The 23,345-nt window shown below is 40.8% G+C and overlaps 1 protein-coding gene across 2 annotated transcripts in view; it reads right to left on the bottom strand.

The window, feature by feature from the left end:
- The window catches only part of SAMD4A (sterile alpha motif domain containing 4A), a 314,011-nt gene that overhangs the window by 253,583 nt on the left and 37,083 nt on the right, over positions 1 to 23,345 (bottom strand). The window lies entirely within an intron of this gene.

Genomic DNA, 23,345 nt, shown 5'->3' on the forward strand with positions numbered 1-23,345 from the left:
ATAATCAGTCTTCTAAGTAATAATTTAAATCTTGCACTATTTGGAAATGTAATTTAAAAACCAATGAAAACTCTGGTGTAGCATACAAGGGACCCACCACGGCTCTCCTGGCTCACTTCAGCAAAAGGTCTGCACATCTGGATTCAATGGAGGGAAAGGCAGCGTGTGAGGGTTTCATCCACAGGTACAGCACATCTGTCTACACAGATCACTTGGACCTTGACAGTAGCCATTACTGGCTTATTTCCCACCCAACCCAGTATGTCAGCAGAATTAAGTACGTCAGGTTCTCTTTTTAACCTCACAAGACCTTAGAGGCCAAAACCAGAGAAAGGAAAAATTTATGTATAGGTTGAGCCAGTGATTTGTTGGCACCTGGGGCTGCCCACTGCAGGCATTTTGCCCACTCTGGGAAATGACCAGAGTTCTGAGCGTTGCCAGGTCACCCAGCAGGCTGGATGGTCCAGAGACGCATCAAAGCCCCTCTGGGGGGAAAGGACTGTGCTCTTTACCATTGCAACTATTACTATTAATTAATAAATGAGGCTTGGGTATTAAAAGGGACGAGAGCTGTGCATTACTAATATTACTTTCCTTTTTTAATTGTTTTGCATTTTTTAAAGACTCATATCCCCAGCAAAAATTAATTATCTTATAGCCTTGAGTAATCACAATTAATATGATACTTTTACTACACAAATTTAAAGTGCTATAAATTCTAATAATCACCATTCTGGCTTTTAATCATTATTATTAGATGAAACTTTGAGAAAAAAATTAAACCGGCCATGTGCCCTAATAGCTTAGTTTAATTACCACAGAATGGGGCACATCTGGGTTATCAGAAAGAAAGACAGACAACCTTCTGACTGGCTAGGAGTATTTGCTCATAGTTTCTTTTTTCTACACTCACCCCGAAAAAATGCACTGAAGCAGAGCAATTGTAAGATTGTGTGTGATTCAAACCATTGTATCATTAATTATCCACTATTTCACAAGATAATTGAGCTGTCTGGCCTTTAAAAAACAATCAGAATGGACTTCTATAGTAGGAAGAGTTACTACAACAGTGACTTAGTGTTATATACAACTTAGCTCAAAGCAAAACAAAAATAATTGAATGCTGTTAGACATTAACTTTACGGCACAAGAATGTTTAGCTGTAAGTCATGTCCAGCTGCAGAAGCACAAAAGCAAAGATCAGAGAAATGTGCCCCGATCTGAGTCCTTCTCAGACCCTGAGTGGAGAAAATAGTAAGAGCTAGTGTCAGCGGGTTGTGGTGCCAGGCCGAGCTAGCTGGGAAATTCGCGAGTGAAGAAAACGCTTTTCTGGGAGGACTATAATGGGCAGTCTGTGAGCTCTGGGCCCAGGGAGGCTTTACCACAGGCGACTTTGTTCCTTCTTGACATTGTAAAGTTCAGTTTATGTTTCTACAGAAATACATTCTAGCCCTTTAACGGGAAGGCGCCGAGTTGGCCCCATGTCAATTTCATTCTGATTTGGACAAATAAGCTCTAGTGCGTTTGGAAGAGAAAATGCTCCCAAACTTCTATTTCCTTTTGATATTTTGTTTGTTTGTTTGCTTTATAAATATGAACAGAACAGAATGAGAGTGATCTAGTTTTGTAAGTGAGGAGGGTCATGCTGGTAATTAAAAACAAAAATCAGGTTGCAGAAAGATCAAAAGACAAAAGGAATTAACTACCTAGTTGAAAATCAGAAATTCTGCATAACTGGAGATATAATGACTTAGCATCAGTGCCCATCAAGAGGAAGTTTCTAAAGGGCGCAGTGCGCTCTCATTGTTCAGAGAGCAAACAGATCTTCACTGTGAAAAGAAAACCACAAAGAAATGATGACTGCACTTAAATTCACATATGAAAGAATGTCTTCAATCTTGAAAGCAAGCTTAAACATTCCAACCAAATATCCTGAATAATCCTGCTAACCCGCTGTCAGCCTCAATCGTGAAGAACTTAAGTAATTTTACTTTCCTTGATAGCTAAGGGTCCACTTAGAATAACAGCGCAAAGGTCTCAAGGAGCCTCGGATAATCTACTACTCAAATGTCCCTCATCCCTCCCTCCCCCCAAATGTATGTTCTGCTAAATTTCCTCTCCAGAAATCATAAATTACCCAAGTACTGTGGTGATGATTCTGACTCGAGGTAAACCATGTGTCTTCTAGAGCTAAGGCTCTAAGCCTCTCCATTCCAGCTAGATTCCCTGCTGAGAACTTGTCTTTCCACCCCAGATATCCCATAATCAGAATAAATGCAGGCTCTGATTCAGGAGGAAATCCTCAGCAGGGTGTGGAACCAGAAGTGGTTCAAAGCTTTGGTCAGAGTAGAACCATGTGCTACAGGATTTTCTTTCTTTTAAAAATTTTTTTTAATTGTGATTTTAATGAAAATTTACAGAAAATATGAATTTCCATTCATTCATTGTTGCACGTTTTCCTCCTTACCCCCTCCCCAGTTCACTTTTAGAAAAAAATATTCACTCATTGTTGCATCATTTCCTCCAGAATAAGAGGTGCCTAGCCAAGTGGACTGGGGTGCGGGTTCTACAGGATCTTCAAAGGCCATTCTTGGGTTATTAGGAAGGGTCAGTCCTTAGAAAAGGGCACCGTTCTTGGACAAGCAGAGGGTCAGTGAAGGAGAGGATGACCCTCAATGAGATGCGCTGGCACTGTGACTGCAACAATGGGTTGAAGCACAGGGAGACTGGGAGTCGGTACCAGATCAGAAAGGGTTTCCCTTTGTTCCACATGGGGGTTGCTATGAATGGAGTCAGCTTGACTGCACCTATGCACAATTTTGAAGTAGATCACCAAGGCTTTCTTCTAAGATGCCTCCTGGTGAACCAGAATTTCCAACCTGTTATTAACATCCCATATTTAACAACCTGTATTAAACATGTTAATAGTTTGCCCTACCTAGGGATTTCTGTCGTAATTTTTGTTGTGTGTTTCTGAGTCAAGTCCAACTCTAAGCAGCCACAGAGGATATAGTACAGCCTTCAGCCTCCTAAGGTTTCCTAGGCTGTAATCTTTACTGGAGCAGATCACTAGGTCTTTTCTCCTATGGAGTCACTGGGGCGGGGGTGGGGGGTGGGGGTTGAACCACCAACCTTTTGGTTAACAGCCAAGTGCTTAATCACTTTTCCAGATGTCAGCCATCAGGAGCAAACAGAGCCTACCTTTGGCGGCCATACTGGAATGGTATTAAATAGTTTTCTATTCATCCCATCACAGATTACTACCAATTGGCTTAAAGAGCTTACATTTACTGTTCTATAATTCAGGAGGGCAGAAGTCCGAAATGGGTCTAAAAAAATTCAAAATAAAAAAAAAAGACCAAGCTTACTGGTGTAACCTTTAATACAATGGCTGAACCTACCTCCATGGCTCAGCTTTCAATCAAACAATGGACAGGCCTATAACAGCAGAGAAGTATATACTCCCTAGAACTATCAACCATACAAGATCAAAGGGGCAGCATTTGTTCAGGGATAAAGCTCTGAAAGCAGGAAGGGACAGGATAGAAGGAAGAACAGAGACAGCAAATATACAGAAGTCGGAAGAGAGCTGCTATATTGTGGGGATTACAATCCGTACTACAAAACAAAACTGCTGAATGGAGAAATCACCTTGCTCTGTTAGCTTTCAACCAACTCCTAACAAAAGGTGAAATAAGTAAATGAGTCTCACTGGTGATGTGATTAAGCATTGAGCTGTTAACCAACAGGTCGTGGCTTCTGTTGTGTATCGCTGAGTTAGAACGGACTCATATCTGACCCTCCAGCAGGTTTCCAGAGGCAGTAAATTGTACAGGATGAGACTGCCTATCCTTCCCCCACAGAGCAGCTGGTAGATTCATATTGAATAGTTTTAGGAAACCAAAAGGTGGTTGTTGTTATGTGCTGTAGAGTCACCTACAAATCATAATGACCCTATGTACAACAGCTCTGAAGCCTGCTCTGTCCTGAGCCAATCTCGTCCACTGCCCCAGTTACTGTATCAATCCATGTCATCTGGGGTCTTCCTCTCCTGCACTGTCCTTCCACTCACTCTTCCAAGCATGATGCCCTTCTCCAAGGACTAGACCCTTCTGGCCACGTGCCCACAGTATGTGAGATGGAGCTTCAAAATCCTTGCCTCCAAGGAGAAAGTTGGTTTCACTGTTTCCAAGACAGACCTATTTGTTTTCTTGGTGGTCTATGGTATGTTCAAGACTCTTCTCCAGCACCACAACTCAAAGGCATTAATTCTTCTATTAAAATCCACCAGCTGCTCCACAGCACAAAGATAAAGTGGTCTCCTTCCTTAAAGAGTCACAGCCTTGGAAGCAGGGAGCCGTTCTACTCTATCCTACAAGGTTTCTAGGAATTGGAATCAATTCAACAGCAGAGGGATTTTGAGCTAAAACCAAGGGATTGGTAAGAGTGTCTTCTTTCCAGAGGTTCTAGGAGAGAACCTGTTTCCTTGCCTTATCCAACTTTCAGAGGTTGCTTCATTCCTTAGCTTGTGTACTCCTCTTCCATCTTCAAAGTCAGCAACAGCTCATTAAATCTTTCTTGCATCATATCACTCTGACATCAACTCTCCTTCTGCCAACCATTTCCACCTTTTCAAGAAGTTACTGTCTTAATTATGTATTGCTGCTATCACAGAATTATCAGAGGGAGTGCCCTGACAAACAAAAACCTCCCCTCTCACAACCTTGTTTCCTAGTGGTTCCTTGGAAATTTTCAGGTGGCTAGGCATCAATCTTGCCCTATCTCTTCTCTGCATACTTATTTAATCTCTTGTGTATCTCAAAAGAGACTGGTTTAAGACATATTCCACACTAATCCTGTTTCATTCAAATAACAGAGGCAACCCATTCCCAAATGAGATCATAATAAAAAACATGGAGTTCAGGATTGACAACACATATTTGGGGAGACAATTCAATCCATACCATCCAGATAAGATGAAGATAATCTTCCTGATTAAAGGTAAGCCTTAATTCTATCTTCAACCTTAATTCCCCTTTGCCATGTTACATAATACACTCACAGATTCTGGGAAGTAGGATGTAGGTATCTTGGCAGGAAATGTCATTATTCTGTTTATCAGAGGTACCAAGTATAAAACAAACATTTTATCTTCACTGATTTTTGTAACAAGGGTCTCTGAATGGCACAAATGGTTAATGTGCTTAACTACTAACTATAAGCTTGGCAACTTAAGTCCACCCAGGGGCATTTCTGAAGAAAGGTCTGCTGATCTACTTGCCAAAAAAAAAAATCAGTTCTTGAAAACCATATGTAGCGTAAATCCGCTCTGATTCAAGAGATTAGCATGAGTTGCAACCTACTTGACAGCAACTGATCTTTCATTTTCAACAAAAGTATTTTGTCTCTTGAAATGTGCCTTTACGTCTTCTTGTTAAGTGACACTAATATCACTTTAAGAAACCTGTATTCATATTTTCTTCTACTACTGTCTGGCTATGGCTATATAACTCCCACCATGATACTTGTAATGGTTACCCTTGAGAGTAGTAATACTGAAAGTATTAAGAGGGAAGTATTAACAAGACAGTGATTTTGCTTCTCCTACTGTCCTATGAACTCTAAATCTTTAATTCTAAGACTAATGATTCATTCTATATTTTCACCTAAGAAAATTTCAGCTTTCATTTCCCACTGAAAACACAAACTCCATTTATTCTTATTGTAATGGCCTTTCTCCAGCTAGCTTATGTACAAAATCCACTGCTCTAGGAATTTTACAAAATATTTATTTTTTATTTCCGTAAATATTAGCACCTACTATGTGGACTGGGCATCACTTATTATGCATCAGAGAGCTGGACAATGACTAGGGAGAATAGAAGGAGAATTGATGCCTTTGAGCTGTGGTGCTGGAGAAGAATATTGAGGGTAGCATGGACTGCTAGGAAAACAAAGAGATTCATCCTGGAGAGGGTTAAACCAGGCTGCTCCTTGGAGGCAAGGATTCTGGGGCTTTGTCTGCCATACTTCGGACATGTTGTAAGGAGGGACAGGTCCTTGGAGAGGGACATCATGCTTGGGAGGGTGGAGGGATCACGCAGGAGGGGAAGGCCCTCTATGAGGTGGACTGATTCAGTGACTGGGGTAATCGGGATGGGAGTGTCAGAGACAGTGTGATTGGTACAGGACAGAGCAGAGTTTAGGGCTGTTGTACATAGGGTTGCTATGAGTCGCAAGTGACTCAACGGCACATAACAACAACAACAACATATGCACTGGTGGCCCAATGGTAAGGAGTTGTTCTGCCCATCTTAAGGCACATGGTTTGAATCTGCCAACTGCTCCTCAGGAGAAAGATGGACAATCTCCTCCAGTGTGATTTACAGCCTCTGTAAACTCGGTGGAGGGTGGGCTATGAAATGGTTCTGACAGGACAGCACAGAGCAACAACAGGTGTAAGACATAGGGCGCCCATTATTGAGCAAAAACGGCATGTTTTAGTCCTCATTGACTTGGCTTAGCATCTTCCAATATTTCTGGAGGAATACAGAAGCAAGGTACTTTCTATAATTTATGTCTAATTTCCTTTCAATTCAAAAACCCCTTGTGATGCAGTAGCGGTAGTTACACTCAGCTACTAACAGAAGGGTCAGGGGTTTGAACCCGTCAGCTGTTACATGGGAGAAAGATCTGTCTGTCTGCTTCCATAAAGATTACAGCCTAAAATAACTCAGGGCAGTTTCTCCTCTGTAGAGTCACTCTAAGTAGGAATGAACTCTGTCACAATGGGGTTGCTATGAGTTTTGGTTCCCTTAAGTACATATCTAAGAACATATGGTTCTTAAATACATGCTCAACAGGAATCTTTGTAATTTTGTAGCATCTAACAAAAACTAAAAGTTATTCTGAAAGGTGATGATCTGACTGAGAGACAGGAATTCAAGGCAGATTTTATAGGTTGGTACAGGATACTTTTAATTTAAGTGCTTTCTGATTACCTATTTTGATATAACTGTTGGAACTGGTTGGGTTTGAAAGACATGGTAATCTTCAAAATGCAAATGGAAACAGAAGTTCAAACAGCTTCAGTAATTTAGCAACGGTAACACTGTAAGTGGCAGACTGAGGCTCAAAGTCAGGTCTTCATTCAAATGATTTGCTCTCTCATTTGGTTGCAACTGACTGAGGATTTGTCTTCTCTCCTGACTTTATGATGTCGTGGCATTTTCCCTGATTTTTTCTTGTTCTTTTATCTTAAGCACTTCTCTTTTGACCACTGGATCAATGCCTAATCCTCTTTTCTTTTCTTACAAGCAGCCTTCCATTCTTCTCTAGAGAAAAATCAAACCTACTTTCCATGATCACATACCCCTCAGAGGAACATCCTTCTCAAATGGAGTTCTCAGGTCTCCATCTCCACCTGTGGCCCACTGCTCACCTGGCTGACACAAACCACACGCTTCTGCTCCATTCTCGTATCGTGGATATTCCTCCCCACCCCCGTCTCTACCATTGGTTTCACTTTCAAACTTGATCACCTAGACATCACCAAGTTCTACTTTCATGCCTTGTTTTAGTCAAGACTTCATGTCTCCCTGATTCAGGATTACCCAACCTGTGTAAGAGTCACTCCTTCAAGCTCTGTGGGATCTCCACTGGCCTGGCTCCAATGGCCCTGCCTCTTCACACAGATCTCATGAAGAATTTATCTTTACAATATACTCAGCCTCTTCTCTAAACTCAAAGCACTTGAATCCTCTGCCATCAAGTCCATTCCAAATCACAGAGTCTTCCTACCAGGTCTCTGAAGCTGTAAATCTTAACAGGAGGAGATTATCTATTTTTCTCCCATGGAGCAGCTGGTGGGTTGGAGCTGCTGGAGGAGAGCACTTGTCTGCTTAGCGGGAGAACGTGTTACAATCTATGGACCAGCGTGCATCTTCTTGGACAGCATCCTGCCATGCTCATGCTGGCAAGTGTTAACCACCAAAGTCTATCAGAGACCGTCAGTGTAGAAGCCAAACCATGGATTCTCTTTAGCCACCAAATAAAAAGACAGGAATACCAAAAAATCTTCCAGCACTAAACACTCTGCCGCTTGTTAAAAACCTTCTGAGTAACTCAATCCCTGTGGACTTTGAAAATTAATCTTTACAATAGACATTATGAAAAGAAGCTTCTTGGAAAGCCGTAAAGAATCATGGTCAGTCAGTGTTGAAGTCTGGAGTTGGTTCCTAGAACATGGAGACCAGTGTGCGGATCTGTGCCTTTCATCTGAGGTGCCTGTCCTGCAGAGGCACCGTGCAGTGTCCTATATGGGGCCTGGTCCAGCCTCATGTCCAGATGCCCTCCCGGACTCAGCTCTGCCTCCACAATGGGGCACGTGAGAAGCAGGCAAATGCCACAGATTAGGCAGCACCAAGCAACATTTCAAACAGCTTGTAAACACTAATGTCATCTGAATCTGTGATGGCCAATAAGGATGAGAAATGTGCTCAAATCTTGAACTCCATTCTTGGGAACCAAATGAAGCAACCGTAAGGCATGAAAGCAGTGCCGCAAAAATATGCACTGACTCATTCTCTCTTTCGCACTCTCTCCCAGGCACACATACACACATGCACAAACACACCCCAGACCAGAATTAAAGCACAGAAATCTCATTTCTTTTCCTCACACTGGTAAGGCTTTGTTTTCATTTCGTTATAACTGAGGCTGTTCCTTAAAACTATTTCCACATTTTCCTCACTCTCCAAGTCCAACGGTAACAATGGAAAATAAATAAATAGAAGTGTGTGGTATTGTTGTTTTATTGTGAGATACTGTCCAGTCTGTTTCCACCAGATTGGCCACGCGTATGAGAATAACTCACATTTGGTGATTTAATAAGAACAAGCTAAAGACATAGATTATTTTATAAGGTCTGTCCATGCTAAGACAACTATAATTATAATGGTTTAACATTTTATGTACGTATATGTTTAATACCCAAAATCTATTTTAAGAAAACAGATTTTTCACCAAAAAAAAAAAAGGCATCATGTTGGGAAGGGGGGAGGGTCAGTGGAGAGAGGAAGACCCTCAACAAGATGGATTGACATAGTGGCCGTTAAAACAGCCCAAGCACGTCAGGGCTGATAAGAATGGCACAGGATAGAGGAAGATTTAGCGCTGTTGTTCATATGGTAACTGTGATTCATAATTAACTTGATGACACCTACCAACAGTGGCTGGCCCTAGTTCATAAGGAGTTTTGCTGCTAACTTAGGCCATGTCGCTCTTGCAGAATCCACCAGCAGCTCAAGGGAAGAAAGATGGATAATCGTCTCCTGTGTAATTACAGCCTTAAAAACCTACTGGAGGGTCAGCTATAAATCAGTTGCAACTCAACAGCAATGAGTGAGTGAGAGTGAGTGATGGTTCATTTCTAGAAAAGAACTGCCTTTGGTTATGCGCCCAAGCCTCCAGAAGGATGTGCATTCCATGCTTCCTCCTGGGAACTGTTTCATTAGGTAAACTGCATTATTGTGAAATCTCCCTACCACTGTTAAATCCACTTGATGATTAATAAATATCATTCACTCAATCTTTTAAAACTCAGTATTTCAGTAAAGCATGTATTTTCAATCATTGCACAACAGAGTGGTAGTGGTTGTTGTTATATGTCATTGAATCAAATTAGACTCATAATAACTCTACTGTTGTTAGGTGCCATCATGTCAAGTACAACACATAGCGACCCTATGAACAACAGCTCTGAGCCCTACTCTATGCAATCCTCATCATCTCCAATATACTGGAGTGCAATGCAGCAATCACTGTGTCAGTCCATTTTATTAAGGGTCTTCCTTTCTTTTGCCAACCCTCCACCTTTCCAGGTTATGATGTCCCTCTCCAAGGAATAGCCTCTCCTAGCAACATGCCCAAAGTATGTCAGGGAAAGCTTTGCCATTGTTTGCCTTCAAGAAGCACTCTGGCCTGCACCAAGACACATCTGTTTGATCTTTTGGCAGTCCATGGAGTATTCCGTACTCTACACAATGCTATGTTGTTGTTGTGTGCCATCAAGGCAGAACTGAGTCAGAGCTGACCCTCCAGTAGGTTTTCAATGGCAGTAAAATCACACGGGAAGAGAGTGAGAATTCTTCTCCCAAATACAACACTACCAGCCAGGCTAAAATGATGTTTGGTTTCTTAGTGGCATCAGGATTAGAGGAAGACTCATCAACAACCTGTGTTATGTAGATAACACACCCTGCTTGCTGAAACTGAGATGGACCTGAAGCTTGCTGCAGAAGGTCAAGGACTACACACTTCAATATGGATTGAGGCTCAATATCAAGAAGACAAAGATTCTCACCACTGGGCCAACTGGCAGCATCAGGATGGATGGTGAAGAGACTGAGATTGTTAATAGCTTTAGTTTGTTTGGCTCCACAGCCAACACTCTTGGCACCAGCAGCCAGGAAATTAAAAGACGTATTGCCATGGGAAAATCTGCTGTTAGGAACCTCTCCAAAGTACTGAAGAGCAATGGTGTCACTCTGGAGTCGAAGGTGTGTCTGATAAAAGCCATGGTCTTTGCAATCACTTGCGACACATCAGAGAGCTGGACAATAACTAGGGAGGATAGAAGGAGAACTGACACCTTTGAGCTGTGGTGTTGGAGAAGAGTACTGAATATACTATGGACTGCTAAGAAAATGAACAAGTTCATCCTGGAGAGAATTAAAACAGGCTGCTCCTTAGAGGCAAGGATTCTGAAGCTTCGTCTGACATACTTTGGACATGCTGTGAGGAGAGACCGGTCCTTGGAAAAGGGCGTTGTGTTTGGGAGGATGGAGGGACAGTGCAAGAGAGGAAGACCCCCAATGAGATGGATTGATTCAGTGACTGGGGTAATCAGGGTGGATGTACTGGGGACAGTGAGATAGGCACAGGATAGAGCAGGGTTTAAGGCTGTTGTACATAGGGTCGCTTTGAGTCACAGGTGACTCAACAGCACATAACAACAACAACAGACAATTATAGGCACTGGAGAAAACCATAGGTCATGTCTCCCATAGAGCTGAACTGTTCCTTTTTAAGTTATCAGCCAAGCACTTAACCATCATCTCACCAGGGCTCTTTATCTCTCTGGGGTGACAAGTGGTAGTAAATAATCCATGTCAGGACCTAAAGGGTGGAACGCCAACTTCCCCATCATACACCCAGGACATAGAGCCATCCTGTCTGGATTTAATGTTGATGGTTACAAGACAGTTCCCATTAGTGATGCTCCACTGCTCCTCGGTTTCCCATGAGGCCAGGTGGATTTTCAGTTTGCAGACAGCTCTTCTTCTCTACAGCAAGAACTCTAGCTGGCAGATATTCATCCTGTGTTCAGGGAAGCTACAACTGCTGTAATTGCCAAACGTAACACTAAAAATTAAAATCATGAACAATGCATTTCTTTTCAAGCTAGATAATTAGCTTGTTCAAGACACGTTTCAAAGTGGCAAAACTGAGCTATTCTTAAGACCAGTTTCAGACAGATCAGAAATCTAAAAAGAGGTTTGGTAAAAATGGCTGACCCAACTCACTTGGTATTCACTCACATAAATGCCCACAAAACACTGCTGTATACCATTCTAGTGCATCAAATTGGTCTAAAAATACACATTTACAGAGACAACTTCAAAGACACTATTGGGAATGTTCTATTTCTTGGGCTGGGTGATGGGTACTGGAATGTCCATCTTATTAACCTTTAAATAGCGTATAAACCTTCTTTATTACTGTATGTGTAATAAAAAAAAACCAGGGTAGCTCTGGTGGCCTGGTGGTAAGGAGTTGTGCTGCCAATTCAAAGGTGGGCAATTCAATCCCACCAGCTGCTCCACTGGAGACAGATGGGCAATCTCCTCCTGTGCAATTTACTGAAAACCCCCTGAATGGACAGCTCTGAGTCAGTACCAGCTTGATAGCACATAACAACAACAATAAACCCAAACACTCCTTGTTATCAAGTAGATTCTGACTCACAGTGGGCCTGGAATAAAAAGCAGTGCTATTTTCAAGGGTTTCCAAGACTGCAATCTTTATGAAAGCAGATTGCCACATCTTATTCCTGCAGAGCTGCTATTGAGTTCACACCACCAACCTTTTGATTTGAGGCCAAATTATTTCATCATTGTGCCACTGGGCTCCTTCGTGTATGTGATAAACCAAAACCTTTGCCATCATCAGCTCACTTCCAACCCACAGCGACTCTCTATCAGATTTCTGAGGCTGCCAATCTCTGGATGGGAGGAGACTAGCCACCTTTCACTATAAGAGCAGCTAGTGGATTTGAACTGCTGACTTTCTGGTTAGCAGTCCAATCCATTGTGCACTATATCATGGGGGCTTTCCGATCTATGTAATGGTTTCATAATGAAAAAATAAAAAATAAGATGTGCAAAGGAAATTCAAATTTGAAATGTGTCAATCAGAAAGGTGTCTGGCTGGCACAAATGGCTTATACTTGTCTACTAACACAAAAGTTGACAGTTCAAATCTACCCAGCAGCACAACGATCTAGGGATGTGTGTCTTTAAAAACTGCAGCCAAGAACACCCTATCGAGCAGCTTTACCCGGTAACATATGAAATCAACTCCATGACAACAGGTTACTTTATTTTGCTTTTTAGAACATATGTCATTGAGGGAGCCCCTTTCTCTTCATTTAGGGTTTGTAAGTAATGTTTCCAAAGTGCAAAGGATTGAACACCATTTAATCTGACAATTTCCCAGGATTGTCCCTTGAGAAGAAGTAGGATCTACCATGCAGGGACATCTCGTTAACTCTTCATTTAAAGCTGTGCGTTTCTTGGCACAAGAAGCCCATTTTCTAGGTGAGAAGAGTGGTCCTGAGTCCCTCTGCACTTGCCACTAGTTCTGATTCTGTCATTCCTTCTTGATTTGAGAGCTTCTTTCTGATTGCCTGAACTGCTTCAATAAAAATATCAGCTGGGCTTCCTCAATAAATTAAGAAACAGTATGCCCAGAGACGTGTCCTATTTAAAAAGACATTATGAAGAAGCTACTGTTCTTATGAGAAGTCAGTGTGACTCGTCACAAGTCGGTGCAGCACAGAACTAGCACACAGAGTTTTCTTGACTGGAATCGTTACTGAATTGGATTGTCAGGTTTTTCTCCACAGAGCCACTGGAAGTGTCTGAACTGCTAATATTTTGGTAACCAAATGAGCAATTAAGTGTTTACACCATCGGTGCTCCAGGAACAGTGACGAAGAGGGAGAAATCAGCACCTTGAAACATCAAGAACTTGGACAGACAAGGATTAAACAGCTCCACGAACAGCACCATGAGCGACTACAGTGAGCACAGGCAAACTAGGAGAAGGAAGCATTAAAATAGAAGAAGGGAGGTGGAAAAGGTCCTTTTGGGTTTGTTTTTTTAATGCCTTCTGGGATGCTGAATGTATGAAAATATTCTTTTTTAAAGTCAGCCAAATACTGTGAGTGGTCCCTCAGAATGACCCCAATCCATATAGCACTGGTCCTTGAATGCTCTAACTCTTAACTCATCGAGTCGTACTGGAAGCAGGACTCATTGGCTTAATCATAGAGTTGGTTATAGGCCAAATGCCTGTACAGCCATAAAAAAATCAATTTCACAGGCTAATAGGCATGGTGGGAGCCAGAGCTATGCACGCTGGACTCCAAACAAAGTTGGGCACCGTAAGCTTTGTCAACATCAGCACAGACCCGCTTTGGCTAGCTTGAAGCAAGAAGCAGCTACTGCTAAATCACCAAAGAGCTCATTATGTCAAAATTATAAACCAATAGTCATAAAACTGCCTAAATTATGCATATTCTACAGGATTTGCTAGCTTAATTGTCTTCAGACTACTGAAAAGTTAAGAGATAAAGAAAATAATGGCATCCTTAAACCAGTAATGGCACTCCAATCTCCTGTATTTCTTTTATAGACAGAGTACTAGATTTCTTCATCAGTTTTATCTTAGTAGTTGAGAACAATCTTTGTGCTAAGATGCTACAAGTTAAATGAAAGCCCATCATTATAGGATGTGCCTGTGCTGTCAGATCTTCCACAGCCCCAGCTCGGGGCGTATGCATCACAAGACCCTGCCTACCCCTTACCCAGGATAATTAGTTTGAGGTGAATACTTGAGTAAGAGAACCTACATCAGTGTTTCTCAAACTTTAATGTGTTTACACATTCCCAGGCTTCCTGTTAAAATACAGACTCTGAGTTAGTAGGGCTGAGGCAGGGCCCGAGAGTCTGTGTTTCTAACAAGATACTGGGTGATACCCATCAGTGAGTGCCCTGGTGACCTAGTGCAAAACAGGTTAGGCTGTTTACTAAAAAGACAGCAGTTCCAATTCAACTGCAGCTTTTCAGGAGAAAGATAGACAGTCTCCTCCTGCAAAGATGTACATCCTCGGAAACCCAATAGAGTGTTACCATGCGGCAAAAGTGGCTCAAACGCAGTGGGTTTGGTTTTGTTTAGTGTCTACTTTGCACTTGGGAGTAACAAGGCCCTAGAGACTTAATCTGGCAGATTCAGTGAGCTAAGAGATAGTGTGATAGTGTCTTGAGTTCCAAAACCTTCATTTCCACTCCCCTGAGATTCCTATCTATGTACTCCACGAGAATATATATATATATACACACACACACACACACACACACGTGTGTATCTACATATGTGTATCTATCTGTGTGTGTGTGTGTGTGTGTGTGTGTGTGTGTGTGTATTTATTTTTATTTTGACCACAAGCCCCATCCCCTTCCAAGGACGCTCTGGTGACACAGTCATAGAGAGTTATATGTCTAACCCAAAGGTGACACCTCTGTGGAGGTTGGAGTCTTACCAATGGATTTATGGGGGAAAGATGCACAATCTCCTCTCACAGAATTCAAAGCCTCCAAAAACCAGCCGGAGGGTTAGCTGATGAGTTAGTTCCACCGTGACAGCAATGAGTGGGTTTGAGACCCACAAACTGCAGTCCCTTCAGGTTTCCATTTCATGGAACCCGAAGAAGCCTGACTACCACAGATATAAAGCGAAGAGTCTTCATCCTTGAAAGCCACTGTGTGAGCCATCTGGTTTGGGGAGTGGGCGGAAGGAAAGAACAATCCTCTAGCATTAGACAAATGTATTATTCTGAGCCTTTAAAAGCAGCTGCAATACCCTGGGAAATGGTCCACTTCTGGAAAGATGATCCACGTAAAGGGGAAGCTGATTCCATGGTTGCCTACTCTTACGGTTCCACCCCTTCACCTCTGTCTCTTCTAAACCACAAATCCCTGAGTCCAGGTGATGACAAGTGAGAGAAGAGACCTCTGTACCACCTGGATTCCCTACTCCTTCTGAGAACTTCCTTTCCCCTTTGTTTCTGTATTATTTCTCCTAACATTCTCTCTATCATGGCATCAGATGCCTTTGGAGCTGGTTTCTCTCTCCCATGATCTTAGCCTTAGGTCAATCTAGTCAGACTGTGGCTTTATAACTTCCTACTCACATTAGTTCCTATGCATGGTGACACAGGAGTGCCTAAGACTTCCTTCTTCTCTCAGTCACCAGTCATGATGCTTACAACTCACTGACACTCATAAACAGAGTTCCAAAAAAGGAGTTTTGTAAATTCCAGTACTGGAGCCTCCTATGGAGCCCTTGGCCATGTAGTCCAATGGTTACGCTCAAGAGAGTCCATTAACTAATTAATCCTAATGATAAACCTAAGTCAAATGAGAACTTTTTAATTTACATGAAGCCCAAAATAGTTGTACCAAGTACAGCATGATTTTATATTCTTAAATATAAAAATATCATTAGGTTTCTGTTGAGGGTCCTATTCCTGTTTCTCATACTCATCCAAATACAATGACTCAAAAAGGATAAAATTTAGAGAGAATGAAGAGACAAACACCAAGGATGAATCAATAATGTGACTGTGGCAATAATACTGCTGATACCACTTTATGTCTAATCTGAACTCTACCTCCTTCCACAAAGGATTTGAAAGTGGCTTAAAATAAGCACATGTACAGGATAGCTGAAATAAAGGGAAGAGGAGATAATCCACAAGGAAGACAGGGGAGATAACTACCAGGAAACAGAGATGAAGGAGTTGCTGGAACGAAGCACTAATTTTGGCTCTGAGCTTTATAAAAACCAAAACTAGAAAAGAAACATGATAGGTCATGAATTCTCAATTCCATAAATGTGCAAGCAAGTAGCTTTGTCAGGAGGGACTGTCCACTTTCAACTGCTGAACTCAGAGAGGAACTAATTTGGTCTTACTGCAAAATAAAAAAAATTAAAGTCACCAAGAAACAATCATTATTTCAATCAAGCCAGGCTGCCATTTCTTCTTTGAACTGTTGGTAAGATTCAAAGCTCATATATGAAAATGCAGCTCAATGAAGGCAAATCTGGATATAAATTATTTAACGGTGCCTACACGTGCTGTTTCCTAATTTGATGAATTGGAAATGTGGTGCTAATTTGAGAAAATTATAGGTTTTGGAGAACCAAGAGTAATTGGTGACTAACCTGCCTTGCAAATAGTCTTCCCCATGGAAGGGTTAGTTACTGGAGAGCATTTCAAGTGTAGAGGGTCAGTTACCAGTGGCTGATGTTCTGTTTAAAACGGGAGTAATCTTGCCTTGAATTCTCACCAGGAAAGGTGCTCTCATCTTCAAGAATGGTGCCTACGGGCAAAACCTGTATTATTCTTCAGTCACAAGCTTTTAATAAGCTTTACATGACAAACACTTACTTGGGAGAGACTCAAAAGAGTTCTGCACAAAAGAGAAAAACAATTTTAGTCTAGAAAATTAAGGGCAAAGGTTATTTGCTGGCTAACTCAATCACAAAAACACGGCTGCACGGTTCCAGTAGAATAACAAATTTTGAGAGAAATTATATCCTGTTGACAGTTCACTGGATTCCAAGCAGCTGGGTCAACTGAAGTACTAGATGAACTTAATAAAGATCGTTTAGGAACAGAGATAAAAAGAAAAGCAAAACAAGTAACAAAAGCAAAGCCCTAGAGAACTGCTTTCTTCCAAAGATCATAATTTCAGGTATGGGGTGGTTATTGTTGAAATATTATTTCTTAAAGTAACCACACAAGTAGCCGCCTCGCCAAACTGAGTGGGTTGAAGACAGTGACAAAGAAGGAAAATCTGATTTTCTTTTGCACTAGCTGAAACCATGCATCTAACTTGCCTAAAAACTCCAAAGATCCATTTATCCGTAAGTTACAAAAAGAAAAGCCAGAGCACAGTCTTACTTCTTAGCTTTTAAATTTTTATTACTTACTCAAGTAGAAAATGATGTGGTACAAGATATGAATTAGAATAAAAAGGAGGGTTAGTAATCCAGGGTGTATACACAAATACTTATCTTCTCTCCAGAGTCCAAGACTACTTAAAAGTCTACAAATTCACCAATATACTTATTTCAGAAAGGAAATCTACATCCTTTAACTTTCAAAAAGAGACATAAGGTTTGAAGGGATATCCATCTATTTCATTAATAATTTTGAACATATTCAGAAGGAACTGCGCCTGAGAAATCCAGGATTACTACTGTTACTAATGATATCAAGCATGTATATCTTGTCTACAAAGTATGTTAGAGTTTTATTGCTGGTGTTCTCTCATTTAATTCTTATTAAAATCTTGTGACACAACTACATTATTTTCCCCTCCACTGAAGAGATGAGAGGATTAAGATGAATCAGCAAATGTGCAAGAAAATCAGCTACATAAGAACTGAAATTCACATCTCCTACTTCCAAATCCTTTATTATAGGGATTACAGCCCTTTTTTCTTGATATAAATTGTTTGGAAACAGGAGTGGCATCCACTTCCTAAATAACATGCTTCCAGAAACTCTATGAACTTTGATAAATGTTGATAGTTACAGAGGGGCTTCAGGACTTTTGTTCATAGGATCGCAATGAGTTGTGCTCGACTCGAAGGCAATCAGCAACAACAACAATTTAAGTTTTATGGTGTTTGAAAATACATATTTTAATGTTACTGTTGTTGTTATGTGTCATCAAGTCACTTGTGACTCACTGTGACCTAGGTACAACTCTGAACCCTGCTCTATCCTTAGCCAACGTCACTGTCTCTGACATACCTATGCCCATTACCTCCGTCAATCCATTTCATCCTGAGTCTTCCTCTCTTGTGCTGTCTCTTCACCCTCCCAAATATAATGCCCCTCTCCAAGCATGGTCCTTACTCAAAGTATGTCAGATGGAGCTTCAAAATTCTTGCCTCTAAGTAAAGGACCAGTTTGTTCTCTTAGCAGTCCAGTACTCTTCTCCAGCACCACAACTCAAAAGCATCTTCTTCAATCATTTTTAGTCATTGTCCATATTTCTGTTGTATAGCAAGTAATTACAGAGACCATGGCATGGATTAGGCCCACTTTGGTCTCTAGACTGACATGGTTCCTCTTCAGTACCCTGAGAGGTTCCTGAGAGCAGATTTTCCCAATGTAATTTTTCTTTTCTTTCCTAGCCGCTTGTACCAAAAGTGTTGGTTGTGGAGCCAAGCAAGCTGAAGCTTTTAACAAATCTCAATCTCTTCACTGTCTGTCATGATGCTGCCAACTGCCCTGGTGGTAAGAATCTTTATTTTCTTGATGTTGAGCTTCAATTCATACTGAAGGCTGCAGTCCTTGACCTTCTACAGTAAATGCCTCAGGTCCTCCTCACTTAAGACAAGCAAGGTTGTGTCATCTGCATAATACAAATTGTTGATGAGTCTTCCTCTAATTCTGATGCCACATCCCTCCTCATAGAGCCCAGCCTCCCAAATGAACTGTTCCGCATGTAGATTGGAAAGGTATGGAGATAGGATGCATCCCTGGTATACACTTTTTTCTGATATTGAACGGTTCTGTTTACTTGCTCTGTTCTAATGACTATCTCGTGGTCCAAGTATAGATTCCACATAAGTGCAATCAAGTGTTTTGGGATTCTCATTCTTCTCAGAGTTAGCACACCCTTACACTGAAATGTTTAATAAGCTTGAAACATAATGTATTTAAAAGTATTTATTCTATGGAAAAGAATGCAAAGGTAAACTTAGATGACCCACCTACAAGAACCAAAATCATCTTCATTTACCTCTGCAAAAACTTCTCATTAGACTAGCAAATAGGCTACATTCCAGGGATAAATAAGCCTGTATTTTTCTTCACTTGGCAAAGAAGTACATCATTCCAGACAGAATCTACCACTCTCTTCCTTGATTAAGCATGAATCATTGCCCCTCCTTATCTATAATGCTTTGTTGAGGCCAGGTGTATTATTAGCCCCCAATAGGAAATAGAACTTGTGAAATGCATTATCTGTAGTTTTCCCAAAATTAACAGGGGGAAAAGTTATGTTAGCAATAAATATCCTTGTCAATTGAATTCTAATGCAAAAATTAAGCTCCAATTTATTAGAATGGCTGACACTGGCTTACTATTTCAAATTCATTCATGATGTAGTTATTTTGTTACAGTGACTATTTTAACGCATTCCCCAGGGAAAAAGTACAACCACCAATTAAATCTGATTCAGTGACTAAAATTTAACCTCTGGATAAGAACAATAGCAAAAAAATTGGTTCTTACTCCTCTCTTTCTTAAGCGTGCCCTCTGCTACAGCGTTCCATACTTAACAAGTTCTGTCTTGTTAACTGTGTTCATCAGCTTACCTCTCTAAGTTGTCTCTACAGTTCAGCTTACCTCTCTAAGTTGTCTCTACAGTTGAAACAACTGCACAGTTAATGATTATTTATCACTAACACTTTAAAAAGTTGCAAAATTTTTTCAGAGTACAATTTCTAATTCTAATGGAATCCAGACTTTATGAAGTCAGGGACCCTACAAGTACTCCTGAAACTATTGCCCTGAGATAATCTTTAATACTTAAACAAAAAATGTTGTCATTGTTATGTGCCATCAAGTTGGAAATGATCTATAAATGACCCTCCAGAGGCTTTTCAGAGGCAGTACTTGCATGGGAGGAGACTGCCATTTTTCTCCCTCAGAGCAGTTGGTAGATTTGAACTGAATGCCTTTTGGACAGAGATGCACCTCCCTACCTAATAAGCCACCAGAGCACAGTCAAACCAAAAATATTCCCTGAAATCCTCTTAAAAACAAATATTAGTTTAGTTTAATGAGTAAAGAATGTCTGCCTGATCCTTATGCTCTCTTAAGATCTATCTAAATGGGATCAGACTGACTATAGCAACTCAAAGATTAGATAGGAAAGGTAAGGACAATGAGTTTTACGTCAAAAGAGGAGGCACAGAAGGTGAAAATTGTTACACAACTCAAAGAATGTAATTTATGTCACTGTATACTGCATGGAGAAACCATTTGAATCGGTGTATGCTTTGCTATGACTATTCCTAACAAAAATAGGGAAAAAAATTATAAAAAGTTGTACCCCTGTACTATGTATTATGTAAATTACACATGCTAATACATCCACAGAAAGACATGCCTACACAGTAGTCATACTAGTGGTCATTTAGTGGAAGAAGTATGGGTTATGAGAGAACTCTCTATTGTAAGGCTCTGCAAACCTGTATCTTTTTACAGCAACTATTTTTTATTTTTGTAAAAGAAGAAACAAAGAGATTTTCTTAAGAGTAGGTAGGCACATGACTCATCATTCTGTATATGATCTAGTCTGGAAATTTCAGCAGACGCTGAAGAAGAAGTCCTATCAGGGCCAGGGTAACGGTAATCTTTCCTGCATTTTCACAATGAACCAATAATCCTTCTGCATCACTGTTCTCCCTCACTTTGCTTCTTCACCCAATAGTTCACAGCTGGCCAGAAAAACCATCCTTCTTAACTTCACTTTAAGAATGAACCAGAAGCATATGCAGTTTCTCGTGTGTGTGTGTGTGTGTGTGTGTGTGTGTGTGTGTGTGTGTGTGTCTTTCTCTCTCTCACACACACACTATGTGTGCATGCACCTAAGCCCATTTTTGCAGGTCCTGTGTCATCCATTACAATACTGTTTCTCCAGAAACCATTCTCTTTTTTCCTTGTGCAAGCCCCTTAAATTATCTAGAAAGTAAATACCATCTTCATACATTGTCAGGTTTCTGTTTTATTTTCTCTTAAAAACAATATTAATGGAAAAGCATTATAATTTGTTATTATAATTAATGTGAGATCTATTCTGGCTAATACAAAAAAATACTTGAAAGGCTGGAAGGAGAAGAGAAAAATGACAACGAAACCACCACTGATATAAAAAGCAGTATTTTTTCAAATCAGACTGTAAAACTAGTAAGAAGTACTTAATCATCGAGAAATTAGATTCTCCAGGAAACAAGATTCAATAATTAGAAACCAGAAGAGGGAAAACTGAAGCTTCTATAATTACAGAAACTAGAAACAACATATCCTCAATAACTAAAAATGGTTAAATAGTGTATCATCTATACAGATCTAGTTTAAAAAAGAATAAGCTCTGAGCTCTCCTCTTCATTTGGCGTCTGTCATGTACCTTGGTTAGACTGGCTATTACACATATCAAAGGTCACTCATAGCTAGGAAAGCCTGCGAGAGAGGAACTTCCTCCTGAGGGATGTATCTGCATGAAGGAGTGGAGTAACAGTGGTGGCAGCCTCAAGACAGAGAAGCAGAAGGGTGAGGATGGGAGCAGTGTGTTATTCATAGGGTCAAACAATTTGATGGGGGGAGTGAAGGAAATGGGAAAGACCTGGTGTGAAAAACAATGCCTTCAAGCTTTGTAAACAAACCAGTATAAAATAAAGGGGGAAAAAATAAAAATTTAAAAAACAAAAAAGAGTGGAAAGGTCTGTCCTGGAGAGAGTGATACCAAGCTGCTTCCTGGAGGCAAGGAACTCTGTCTCACATACTTTGGGCATGGAGCCAGGAGGGACCAGTCTTTGGAGAAGGTTATCATGCTTGGAAGGGTCAAGGGACAGCACAGGAGAGGAAGACCTCAGATGAGATAGACTGACACATTAATTAGGGTAATGAGGATAGGTGTGTCAGAGACAGTGAGATTGTCTCAGGATAGAGCAAGTTTCTGAGCTACTGTGCACAGAATTGCTATGAGTCATGGGCAACTCGACGGCACGTAACACAAAAACATCATCATTTATATAGGGAAAGTGACTACAACAGTGGTCTTGAGCATAATGTAAGTTGTAAGTATAGTCAAGAACAGAGCAAGGGTTCTGCCTGTTGTTCGTAGGCTTGCTGTGAGTCACAGTGGACTCTACAGTACCTGACAACAACATATAAGGCAGTGAGAAGCACCCTTAGGAACCATGTATCCAGACTGGTAGAAGGTTCATAATCATTGAATAAGTATTTTGGTTGGATACCTAGAAGTTTATGATTCTACTTTTTGCATGTTTAAAATTTCCCATAAAGCATGTGTTCTGTATAAACATGTTTTCTGGGCTATTTAGTAACACTGGAAAATGCTCCAGGTATAATATGAAGTACACTAGTTTGAGAGGACAGGGGTGTGAAGTCATGTAAAGTATTTCAAAGGCATGGTTCCAATTCTGTCTGTGTATACATAAAACAGAAGACAGACTGGAAGGAAATGTACCAGAGCAGTAGGAAATGAAGATTTCCAGGTGGCAAGACCAGTGATCATTATTATTTTCTTCTCCCATTTTTCTAAATTTGAAATGTCTTAACAATGAATCTGATTTACCTCTATACTTAGTAAAATAACAGAAAAATTTGGAGAAGGTGGAAAGACAAGAGAGGGTAGCCCACGAGTGAGGTAACAGTACTCAAGAGGATTAAAAAAAAACAACAAACCCAAAACAGTAAGACAAGTTTAGAGAAGCTCTGGTGGGCTAGTGACAAGAAGCTCAGGCACACTGTTAGAGGCCACCAGCTGCTCCGTGGGAGATGGATGGACAATCTCCTCCCACGTGATTAACTGCCTCTGGAAACCCACCAGAGGGTCAGCTAGGGGTCCGTTCTAACTCTATGGTTCACAACAACAAGCGCACCATCTGAAAGGAATTTGCAAGCTATGTGAAGAAATCATAAACTTGAGAATATACCTAAATCCACTAAAGTTGCAGGTAAATGTTGAATGAGGCCTTCTGATGAATGTGATAGTACTTCAAAAGAAATAAAGAATCACCATCCACAGCCTCTCTGGCTCCCTGGGGACCTGGGCTCTGATGGGCGGGTTTTTGGGTTTTTTTATTATTCATTTCAATGAAAATGTACAGAGACTTTGGATTTCCATTCATTCATTGTTGCACCTTTCTCCCCTCCCAACCCTCCCTCC

Source organism: Elephantulus edwardii, unplaced genomic scaffold, assembly GCF_000299155.1.
Source record: "Elephantulus edwardii isolate Elephantulus edwardi_28Jun2011 unplaced genomic scaffold, EleEdw1.0 scaffold00140, whole genome shotgun sequence".
NCBI classification, from domain to species: Eukaryota; Metazoa; Chordata; class Mammalia; order Macroscelidea; family Macroscelididae; genus Elephantulus; species Elephantulus edwardii.